The sequence below is a fragment of the Centruroides sculpturatus genome, unplaced genomic scaffold (genome assembly GCF_000671375.1).
Source record: "Centruroides sculpturatus isolate CEXI.00-Female unplaced genomic scaffold, Cexi_2.0 scaffold649, whole genome shotgun sequence".
Taxonomy (NCBI): Eukaryota; Metazoa; Arthropoda; class Arachnida; order Scorpiones; family Buthidae; genus Centruroides; species Centruroides sculpturatus.
Genome location: NW_019385064.1, coordinates 59,250 through 70,878, shown reverse-complemented (window position 1 = coordinate 70,878; position 11,629 = coordinate 59,250). Strand labels below are relative to the sequence as shown.

At 30.2% G+C, this 11,629-nt stretch overlaps 1 protein-coding gene across 2 annotated transcripts in view; it reads left to right on the top strand.

Moving 5' to 3' along the window:
* LOC111634148 (putative uncharacterized protein DDB_G0289963) overlaps window positions 1-11,629 on the top strand; it is a 104,463-nt gene that overhangs the window by 40,824 nt on the left and 52,010 nt on the right. For both annotated transcript variants that reach the window (XM_023378857.1, XM_023378856.1), the window contains exon 2: window positions 1,569-1,870. The gene's annotated coding sequence lies outside the window, so the exon portion shown is untranslated. The remainder of the gene's footprint in view (window positions 1-1,568; window positions 1,871-11,629) is intronic.

Here is an 11,629-nt window from a genome sequence, read left to right as displayed (position 1 = left end):
AATACAAGATATATCGGGGCCACCACTAGAATGCTTTCCAGCCGCCTTGATGAGCACCAAGACGATGTTATGAGGGGAAGACACACCACCGAGCTCGCAAAAAAGGTACTTGAGCAGGGTTACAACCCGCTATGGTCCCAAGTGGTTATGCTCAAGAGCTGCAAAGATCGAAAAACTGTTTTTATATGGGAATCTCTCCTCACTACCACCTTGGACACTTGCAACACCCCTACCCTTGAGCTGCCCAGTGTATGGGTCACGTTGTATAAGCGATTAAGCGAGTACTCGTAGTCTCTAGAATGCATGCAGCGAGAGCATAGCTCTGCGCATGCGCCAGCTCGCACTTCACGGAGCTATCTGCTCGTTCGGCTTTCGAATTATGTTTAAATTTCTACGTGTTCTTAACGGCTTTAGCACAATTTCAATTTATATTACGCGTTCTATTTTGTGTTCGATAATTTTTGTCTAAATCGCCTGAGGACGACGACAATAAGCTCGTCGAAAGTACTAGCGATAATAAAACGCATATAACGCCGAACTCAGTGTTTTTGTTTTTGTTTATTAATGAAGTAAGTTTAAAATACACCATTTTTCAAAATATTTAAAAATGCAACTTAACAGCAATTCTATTAAGTTGCATTTTTAATTAAATGATGTCACTGACATAAGTGCAATCATCAATATGAAATCAATAAAACATTTATTCTATAGGTAATATTTTAATAAAATAAGTAGCCTGTATTTTCCATCAGAATGTAAAACAAATAAATATAATTAAAATTTCATTTGAATTGGACAAAAATTGTAGAAGTTATAAGGAACTCACATACATACACACAGACTTTTATATTATTAATAGTTTCAGCCCAGTTGTAAGGGATTTCATTCCTAAAATGCATGGGAACTGAAGAACACTGTTCATATGGGAATTCCTTTCTGTTACATCAATATCGCCATGCAACTCTCCCATGCTTTATACTTGTAACTGTTTTTATATCAATTCTTCTATGACTATTGTTCTTTATTTTGAATTTCTTTTTCTAGACTGTTCAATATATTTATAAGCTGAACATGATCAGAGTAATTGCTGATAACATTTCTGATGAAATATTATTTGATATGTTTAGTTTCATGATAAACAAATACATAACATAATTTGTTGAAATAAATAAATGTTATAAATAATTGTAATTTTAATAAAATTTATTTATTTTCAAGACTTCAAGTGTAATTTTAGAAGTTTGTTTTTTAAACTAGGTTTGATATATAGGATGAATTTAAGTTTAAATTTTATATTATTCCAGATTTTCAACAGAAATATAACCTAACACAAAAAATATTTGTTGTATAAAATTTCCTTGCTGGATTTTAAAAGTATTTTTGACTTTATTAAAATACATCTTGTCCAGATAAAATTTGATATTTTAATACACAATAAGATAGATTTTTATTGTAAAAATCAATAATAGCATAAATAAAAATTTATTTACATATTAGTAATTTCATGTTACAATATATTTTACGATGTTAATAATAATTATTATTATAATGTTTTTTTATTTTTCAAGATTAATCAAGATTTCTACAATGTGAATGTGGATTTTCAAATTTGTATGATGCAATTGATCACATTTGAATGCTAATTTAATCACTTGAGAAGAAACTGCCAAAATATTTTAAATTAATAGAATATTTTTAAATATTAAGTATTTCGCCAAATATCCAAACATCAGAAGTATGATAACAGTATGGCAGAAACTATTTATGATTATGCATTTTTTTGAAAATGTTCATATCTGTGCTATATCTGAAGCAAGAAAAGTACCTGCAAATCGTATATTATGATGCCACATTTTGATTTTGACAGAAGGTAATAACATTTTTATTTTGTTAATATTTATCCATCTTTACAAGTATTTTTTTTTAAAATAAATTAATGAACAATTTATATTTTATAGTTTGAAAAATAATGATTTTATTGTATTTACCATTTTAATGAAATAACACAACTCATATTAAGAAAGAAAATAAAATAGAAAATTCAAATAAAAAAAAATAACTGTAAAAATTCTTGTATGTATAATAGAGTAAAAAGTATAAACAGCATATAAATTTTGCAGATTATTTTTGAATGAATTTCAAACAAATTAAAATGTGAATATAAATCACTTATCACTTAATCTTATGGTTGATTCAATTTAAATATCAGTTGAATGTATATGCAAATACAACTATTTCTCATAAAATTAAGGATGGGACAATTGTCAAGTCAGCTGATTAATGATGAACTTGAGATTTGTATAATCATCAAATTACACAACTAATTGCTTTCAAGTATTTTTTAAAATAAAATTTGAAGTTGTTTTTTTTTATTTTCGTTTTTATAGTCTTTTTTTAATCTTTTATAACAATAATTTTGTTTAATATCTTGTCAATTAAATATATAAATATTTATTTTATTATTTATTTCAGTTTAAAGTTATTTGAAAATATTAAAAAATAAATTATATAAATTGTCATTGAGCAGTTGGGTTATTACTATTAATTTTAATAGCCAAGGATTAAATTTGAACACAAAGGAGACCTTTGCTTTGATTATTTTGTTATTTTTTCCTTGTCACTATTGGTCAGTAAGAAATGCCAAAATCCCAATTTGATTTATTTGGCATACTAGCAGGTGTGTGGCACATTTATATCACTGTAATAAGAGAGGAATTAAGGAATTAGTATGCTTTTATATTCACATAATAAACAAAATCAGGGTCTCTTGCCTACTATTCTGTTTGCATATGATCTAGCAGACCTGCTTGCTTGCTATGTAAGATGTTAAGAACTGTGTGACTAGTTATGGTAATTAAAACTGGTGCAACTGGCTTATAAATAACTATGTTCATTGACTACATGGTGATTCTTAAATTAGAAACACTTGGACACTAGTACTCTCTCTTTCTCTGCTCCTTTAATGCCTCTGTAAGGTTCCCTCCTATCCTCAGGTGACCAATATAATCAACCTAACTTAACCAGAGTCGATAGATATACTGGTACTTGAGCTATGCTATAAAGTACAGTAAATGTGTTGGGTAGCCGATAGCTGGTGCTAGAGTCACATTATGAGGAGAAGTTGTTGGTTTATGCATTTGGTTAGTAGGTAGTTTTACCATTTTCAAGCATTTTTGTAACTTTTTTATACTGTTCTGTTAAAAAATTCTTATTTGTAATTACATTTTTTAATTTTATCATATATAAAGAAAAAAAATGTATACAGAGGTACCTCGGTATAGGCCTATGTCTGCTTTAGAATACATCCAATTCGGAATATGTCCTGTTTGGACAAAACAAATTTTGCTTAGTATATGACTTGATTCAATTATACGTGCCATCTATGACTATGAACAAGTAGCACTATTGGTGTACTAGACCAGACTAGACGTTCACGGTGCCACGGTTTATAACTTGGTTAAATTTATTCTGATTTTAATTTGTAAGTAAAATTTTATTATTTTTATTAATCATGAATTGCAAAAAGGCAAATGAAAAGAAACAGAAAGCTAAAAAAAAAAAAATGACTAGAATCACAATGGAACTGAAAAAAAAAGAGATTGTTGAGAAATATGAAGGTGGCATGCATGTTTGAAATTTAACTGTTGCATACTGTATTCTGAGAATGACAATATCAACAATCGTGAAAAATAAAGACATTATTAAATTTGCTAATGTTGCAAAAGGGGTTAAATCAATTTCTAAACAGAGATCAAAGACATTAGATCATGTTGAGAAATTGCTTTTGCTTTGGATAACTGAAAAACAGTGTGCTGGCAACAGTGTATCAGAAGCAATTATTTTCGAGAAACCTAAAAAGATACATGCTGATCTCATAAAAAATCAAGCAGGAACTAGCCAGGAAAGCCAGCCATTTTTTTTTACATGAGAACGGATTAATCATTTTTACATTACTTCTTATGGGAAAGGTTGGTTTGGTATACGTCCTATTCGGTATAAGTCCAAACATCAGGAACTGATTAAGGTTGTAACCGAGGTTCCACTGTATTTAGTTTATAAAAAAATTTAATAAGATGATAATTTTAAATTACAGATGAGTATGTGGTAAATCGAAAATAATTATTTTTGTTTCTTAATTTATCCAGGTTTTAAGTAGAGATCTGTTTAAAACTGTCATATTGTTACATATTGTGAATGAAAGTTTTGTCCACAATGTTCTGAGTATAACACATCTGTTCATTACATAGGTAATGGTAAAATAAGTAAATAAATTTGCAGTTTATTGTTTTGTTTTATTGCATATGTATGGCAATATAATTAGGAAAACCATAACTTTTCCTCTGATACATTTAAATAGCCATAGAAATTTAATCCAGATAAAGACAAACTATTTTTAAAATAATTTATTAACTTTAACACTACATAAAGTGTGCTAAACAAGTTTACTTGATTTGAGTATATTGAGAAATAGTATTAGGAATGAAGTAGTTTTGTATTTTTGACATAAGAAATTACACTCACATTGGCTCTACATGTTTTGGTAATTTATATAATATTCTGCACTATCAAAAGTGGAATATGAATGAAGATTTATTGATGGCCTACTACACTTGTCCTTTGTTTACAGTCGACCCCCCTATAACACTGTTGATAATTCCATTTTATATGAATTCCATGTTGTATGAGTCACTTAGATTTTACAAATACATGAGCCGCTCACAATCCGGCATACGTATTTGTAAAATCTAAGTGACTCATACAACAAGAAATTCATATAAAATGGAATTATCAACAGTGTTATGGGGGGGTCGACTGTATATAGGTGTAAAATATCACTAACATGTCTTTCTTTTAGTCTCCATGTCATCACTAATCATTATTACTATCTAACAGTGGCGTGCCATGACATTTGATGATAGGGAAGCTATGTTTCTGTAAGAAGCCGACTTCCAGGGGCAATTAGTTAATTGCGCGTCAGTGATGGTCTATGGCCATGGTTCTCAATCTGTGTTCCGCAGAACATGGGTGATCTGTAAAGCCACTTCAAGTGTTCTGCGAAAAAATCAAATACAGGTATATCTCAACTTATGACATTTCGAGTTACGTCGTTCTCGATTATATGTCATTTGTCAAAAAAGTATGTGGAAAAATAAAAATCAAGTTTAAGTCATTTTGTTAGACTTTACATCTGTCTGCCACAAATATTGAAGTCATAATATTACTAGAAAAACGTTTAAAGCACATAAAATCATATTAAAATATATACATTTACAAGTATCTACTGTATTTACAGTACCTACATTCGTAAATTTAGATTACTTTTTTCTGTACTATATTAAAAACTAAAATTTATTTGTTTGTAAGCTTAAAATAGATCCTTATTAACCATATATTATTAAAAATACATTAATAAATAAAATACAAAACCGGGAATCGTAATTCATGGTTTAGCCTAGTGACAAGTAGATTCGGAGACAAGTAAATTTGACTTACATCATTTTTCAACTTACATCGCCTCTCCTGGAACCAATTACCGACGTAAGGCGAGGTGTACCTGTATACAATTAAAAATTGTTGCAAAAGAAAAACCAATACAATACAATGTAAAATAATTTTTGTATGGGAATGTAATCTGCAAATGCCAATGTCGTCATCTACTAGACCAAGTGTGCTTGATTTCAAAAAGGTTTGGCCACCCCTGCTTTAAAGCTGATGTATTATAAGTGTTCCATGGAAAAAAATGTCAAAGTTTAGTGTTTCCGACTTCAAAAAGATTGAGAACTACTGGTCTAGGGTCCATTCGTATTCGTTTGTTCGATAATCCAATAAAAACCGTAGACTTCTCTAAATGCATTTTTAATAGATTATTTGACATACTTAATAAATAAACAAGTTCAATATAATTACCTCTGTTATTAGATTCAATAGATTCCCTATGCCAGGGGTTGCCAAAGTGGTCGCTATCGACCCCCCAGGAGTCGATATAACATTATTGGGGGTCGATTATCAAGCTTAAGCTAAGGATAAGGGGGAGTTAAGGATCAAGCTTATCCGTCTCATTGATTGTCAGTTATAAAAATTATTATTAACAAATATGTAATAAATGAAAAAAATGCAAAATTAAAAGAAATGTATTAAAATAGTAAGTATTTTGTTTTGCTTGTAACATAAACTTTTTGATGGGGGTCAATGTGAGGTTTTGAAAACTTGTAGGGGATCGACGATCAAAAAAGTTTGGTGACCCTTGCCCTATGACCTCTAAATGCCAATTCTTGCTTTGATAAAAAGCATATAACATCTATTAATTTAGATATAATATATCTACTAGCCATAACTATCTTGTTATAATTTTTGCTATTTATTTTATATTATTTACTAATGTTAATAGATTGTCCATTGTTTATTTTTTAACTAATTCGTTTTACGACTAGGTGGTGTCCACGGAAATTTCCAAAATTTACAACTTTTCAGTCACTCTCATTGAACTGGAAAAATTCTGTCTTTATTACATCTAATATTATGAAGAAATCAGTCCTCACTGTACTCGGCTAGAGATTGGTTCGGTTAAGCCAGTGTTTTTCAATCTTCTTCATTGAGTGGCACCTCTGATTGAAAAATAAAAAATTGTGATGCCCTTGACCAGCGGTGGATCTGGAATCTAAATAAGGGGGGACTAATGGGCCAAATGATATTTTTGTGAAAACGAATATTATGCGCAATGCTGGGGTGGGGTCTGAGGAGGGAGTCCCTTCCCTGGGAAGAAAAATTTTAAAAATTGACAGTTTAAAGTAGCATTTTAATGGAAAAAAAAGCATTTCTATGTGTTCAAAATCAAAATTTAAGTCCATTGAATTTTGTCAAAATACCTACATGTAAAATAATAGTCTCACTATTGTTTTTTAAATCTAGTTTTATTATCAAATATATTACCATTTTATTGATAAACAATTTTTGTGAAGTTTTTAATACTATTTTGATGCATATATAAATATTTTATTACTTTTTCTTATCTTTTTCTTATCAATTTAAAAAATTTAAATTAAAAAAATGATAAAAAATTGTTTATTTGTCATCATTGCTTTTGAATACTATGAAAATACTGTATTATGCACCTACTTTGTGATTGAAACCACACGCTTTTCAAAGTACAATGCAATGCTTTTTAAAGTATATACAAGACAAGTGTCCACATCGTTCTTCTCTTCAGGTTGGCTTGGTACTGGGACTGGAAATGTGAAGGCCAAGCAATGTGGTTTGGGCGAACTCATGACAAGTCGTGCGTACACATAGCGTAGAACATTACATTAACATGCGATTAGTCATCATTTCTTTGCTTACTAGATATCTCGTAGCAAAATAGAAATGACAATGAACTACACTTAAGTAAAAATCTTGAACTACACGTAAGTAAATTTCCAAGATGATACCTAAAGACCCTAAACTTTGCGACACCCCAATCACGGCACCATGGCACCCCAGTTGAAAAACACTGTGTTAAGCTTTTAAGTAAAATTCTAGCTCTTTCAGCAGGGTTTTATTTATGTCCATAATTCCTAATCTCTTAATTATTTAACTACTTCTAAGATGAAACTGGTTACTTTGTACAGTAATACCTCAACTTATGCGAACCTGGAGTTACGAGATTTTCAAATCTCATTGATTCGTCTTTTGTTTGAGCGCCACACAACTTTGATTACTCACTCCCCTCATACTATCGTTCAGCTTACATGTTCAGACATGTCGCACGGAATCGACGCATAGCTACAATTTATTTTGTGTTATTTATTTTTGTTTGTTATATCTATGGAGACTTGAGAGACTCTATGTGGTGATTTCTTGTAACCGTGAACAAATCAAAAGACGAGATAAGATTAACGAGAACATTTATTAGCTTACATACATCCGACTTGGATTTTACACAAATTGCGAAATTATACCCCGACTTACGCGAATTCAACTTACGCGGTTATCGCTCTCTTCCACCTAATGCATAAGTTCGGGGTATTACTGTACTTGAATATTTGTAGTCTTGGGAAAGAAGTGGAAAGATAAATTTTTATGACAACAGATAACATAAATCGTAAATTTAAGGAATATAAATTCTAGAGCTTTTTCTTTGTACCTTGTGTGTCTCATTCATTAAATTTAGTTGTAAATGATGCTGCCAAAGTAACAGTTAATTTTTTAACATTGTACAAGAATTGAATACATTTTTTTCTGCATCTCCGTATAGATGGGACATACTAAGTCGTAATATCACTAGTTTAACATTGAATTTTGTAATACAGTCGACCCCCGTATAAGATCATTGATTATTCCGTTTTATATGAATTCCATGTTGTACAAGTCACTTAAATTTTACAAATACGTGAGCCGTTTACAGCCCGGTACACGTATTTGTAAAATCTAAGTGACTCGTACAACATGGAATTCATATAAAACGGAATAATCAATGATCTTATACGGGGGTCGACTGTACAAGATGGGAGAGCAGAATAAATATATCAAATATTTTAATGGATTTTTTAAAAACTCCTGTCAACTATACAAAACTATCATAAAAACATACCAGTAAACTGCTATCGGTTGGGTTAAGTTATAAATCTACTCACGATTCACATAATGGAGTGAGGGCGGCCAAATATCTAGCAGGCAGGCAGCTAATAGCCCAGAACTGGTCCTGGATAGAATCATTGGAAGCGTTTTGGTGTGTAGCTTCCACTAGCTAAACCGCTTGAGGTTAATGCTCTGTAAAGTGCATATGCAAATACCTATAATCTGGCTGCTTTATATCGTTCAAATATTTTCGCCCTGGAAGCTGTCCTGTATTCAACAATACAGCGCTTCCATTGGAAATATGCATATATGAATTTATATTCGAATATATAATAGCAATCTTATCGTTTTTCTCATGTAGTATAGAAATTTGTAATAAGATACATAATGCGGTTATAATAAAATATTAATTTTAATTAATCCAAATTACGTTAAAATGTGAAAATAATCGCACAATGTATATTTATTTTTTAGAAAATACAAGGGAAGCGGTGGAAGCACCGCTTCCAATGACGGCATGCCACTGCTATCTAATAATACTGTCTGAACTCTTGCCATTCTACTTTTACCTATTTTATTTGTCTAACTCATCATCCTCTAATTACTTCTAGGTTATTATGTGCCTGTAAATATGTTGAATATGTTGTCTAAATAGTTTGAATTTCCTCTTTTTCCTCTAACAACTTATATTTGAAATCCAAGATCTGAATTTACTGACTTTCTATCTCCCTTTCTAAACTGTTCCTAACTTTTTTTGGCTCAACTTTAATCTCTCTCTATCATTAATAAACACAATATAAATTGTGAATAACATATATCATAGCTCCTGTAACTATGTCACTGTAACTATAATGATTTACCTAATATAAAAAAAAAAAAAGATATAGGCTTAACCTTGATAAACTCCAAAGCCATCCTGAATCTCTTTTTTTTTGTAACACTTTAAATCTGTTCTATCTTAGTACATGGTTTAACATTTTTATATATTTCCATAATTAAATGTATATAATTCTCATTATTCCCTTTTCTTCCCGATTCAGAGAGTTCTCGGAAATCCTGAAGACATCCCATATTAATAATATATATAAAGGCTTAATTATAAATTTTTTGACTACATTTTCTTGCCCTTAATGAAAACTCCCAAAAATATTTAAAAATGAACACAAATTGCAAGCAAAAACCAAACAGTCTAATCAATTTAAAGTCTAAAATCATGAAAGTGACAGTTAATAGAAATATAAATATAAATATTAACAACATTTACGAATAAATAATGTTCAAAACCAAATTAAAATAGTATTTATAAAAGTCCTTTAAAAAAGACAAAAGCAATATTTGAGTTAAAAATGAGAAAATTTCATATATTAAAAGAATTTCAAATGTTTACAGCTGACTCTACCTATGCTCAAGCCAAACTTACATTGCAGTGCTTGAAGTGGAAGAAATATTTATTATACCACTTCCGTAGCATTAGAGTTTTTGGCAGCTCAAGGACCAATATATCTATTGACTCTGACTTAACCTATCTGTAGTAATTAGGGTTGTCAATCCTCCAGTTTCGAACTAAACTGTCCAGAGGTTTGTGTATCTCATTTGGTGTTTGTTTCAAGTCAAATCAAACAGCAGACAGTTTTATTCAAATAATACATTTTTCAATTAGCAGATTTTATTTGTATACTTAATACAAATTATGAAGAACTGTAAATACACTTATAGTCAAAATTTAAGGATAATCAGATAGATAATCAGAGTATTTGATTGACAAATATGACATCATTATCAGAAATTTATTTGTGACTGCTTATTGTTTTCAGTCACTACTGTCTATTAATCTGTCTAATGTATTGTAATTTTGATTTATGGCCATATTTACCAAATGAGAGTTGGGGGTTAAAGTTGAAAGTTTACCAATTAATGTTAATTTTACTTTGGGTACATGAATGCTTATTGGTCAGCTTTAAATTCCAACTCCAATCCTCCTTTGGTGAATATGACCATAAGACAATTTCATTATTCAGATTTTGTCACATTTATTACCTATAGTAGAAGTGATTAGTTCCAGGTTGAAACAGTTCATACTGAGTGTTGAGATGCTTCCAGTGGGAACTACTAATGTGTTCTTTGTTTTTTACTTTTATAAATGCAGCTTTTCATGGAATGGTGAACTCTATCTAGATTTGTACTCAAACTAAATGAAAATTTTTCATGCATTTTTAGGAATAATCAAATTAGTTTAAAGCATTTTAAATTTATGAAGATGTTTTAAAAATTTATACTTTTATTAGAGTTTGTAATTATTTGTTTTATTAGTAACTAGCAGATGTCAAGCATTGCTTGGTCAAATAGTAAGTGGGTAAATGTTAAAAGTTTGGATATTTTAGCCTATCATTGTTATGTTTATCACAAAGTGTCAAGGAGATTAAATCAGGGGGAGAGTTGTGTGTCCAGATTTCATGGAAGTCTGTATTTTCCTTGGGGTCCCAGAGTTAAGTATGAAAAATTTGGTGCAGATTGGACAAAGGGTTTAAGAGTTAATAAGGGAGGATGAAATCAAGAGCAGGATCCAAGCTTTATGGTAATATATATTTTTCTGAGTCCAAGTTAAGCAAGAATGATTTGGAGCAGACTGACCAAAATGCTAAGAACAGAGACAAACATTCTATTTTATATATAAAATTGACAAGTGACTATCTAGTCCAGCGATTCCCAACCCGGGTATGCGATAGGTTGTTTAGGGGTACAGAAAAAAGTTAGTTATTATTAGTTATTAGGCAGAAAAAATAATATATTATGTATCACAAATTTTATTTTATTTTATTTATTTATTTATTTAATCATACGACCCTATGGTCATTGGCCTTTTTCAAGGGTCAAAAGAAAAATTAATGATACAGACTTTTACCAAGTATACAATCAACAAAACAACAAAAAAGAACAGAAAAGAAAAATACAATAACATCAAAACAAAAAAATACACTCAACTAATCACATATCAATATTTTCACAGCCCGTTTAAATTGTCCGTAAGTACACAATTCTTTATATTCTTCTTTTAAGGCATTCCAACTACATA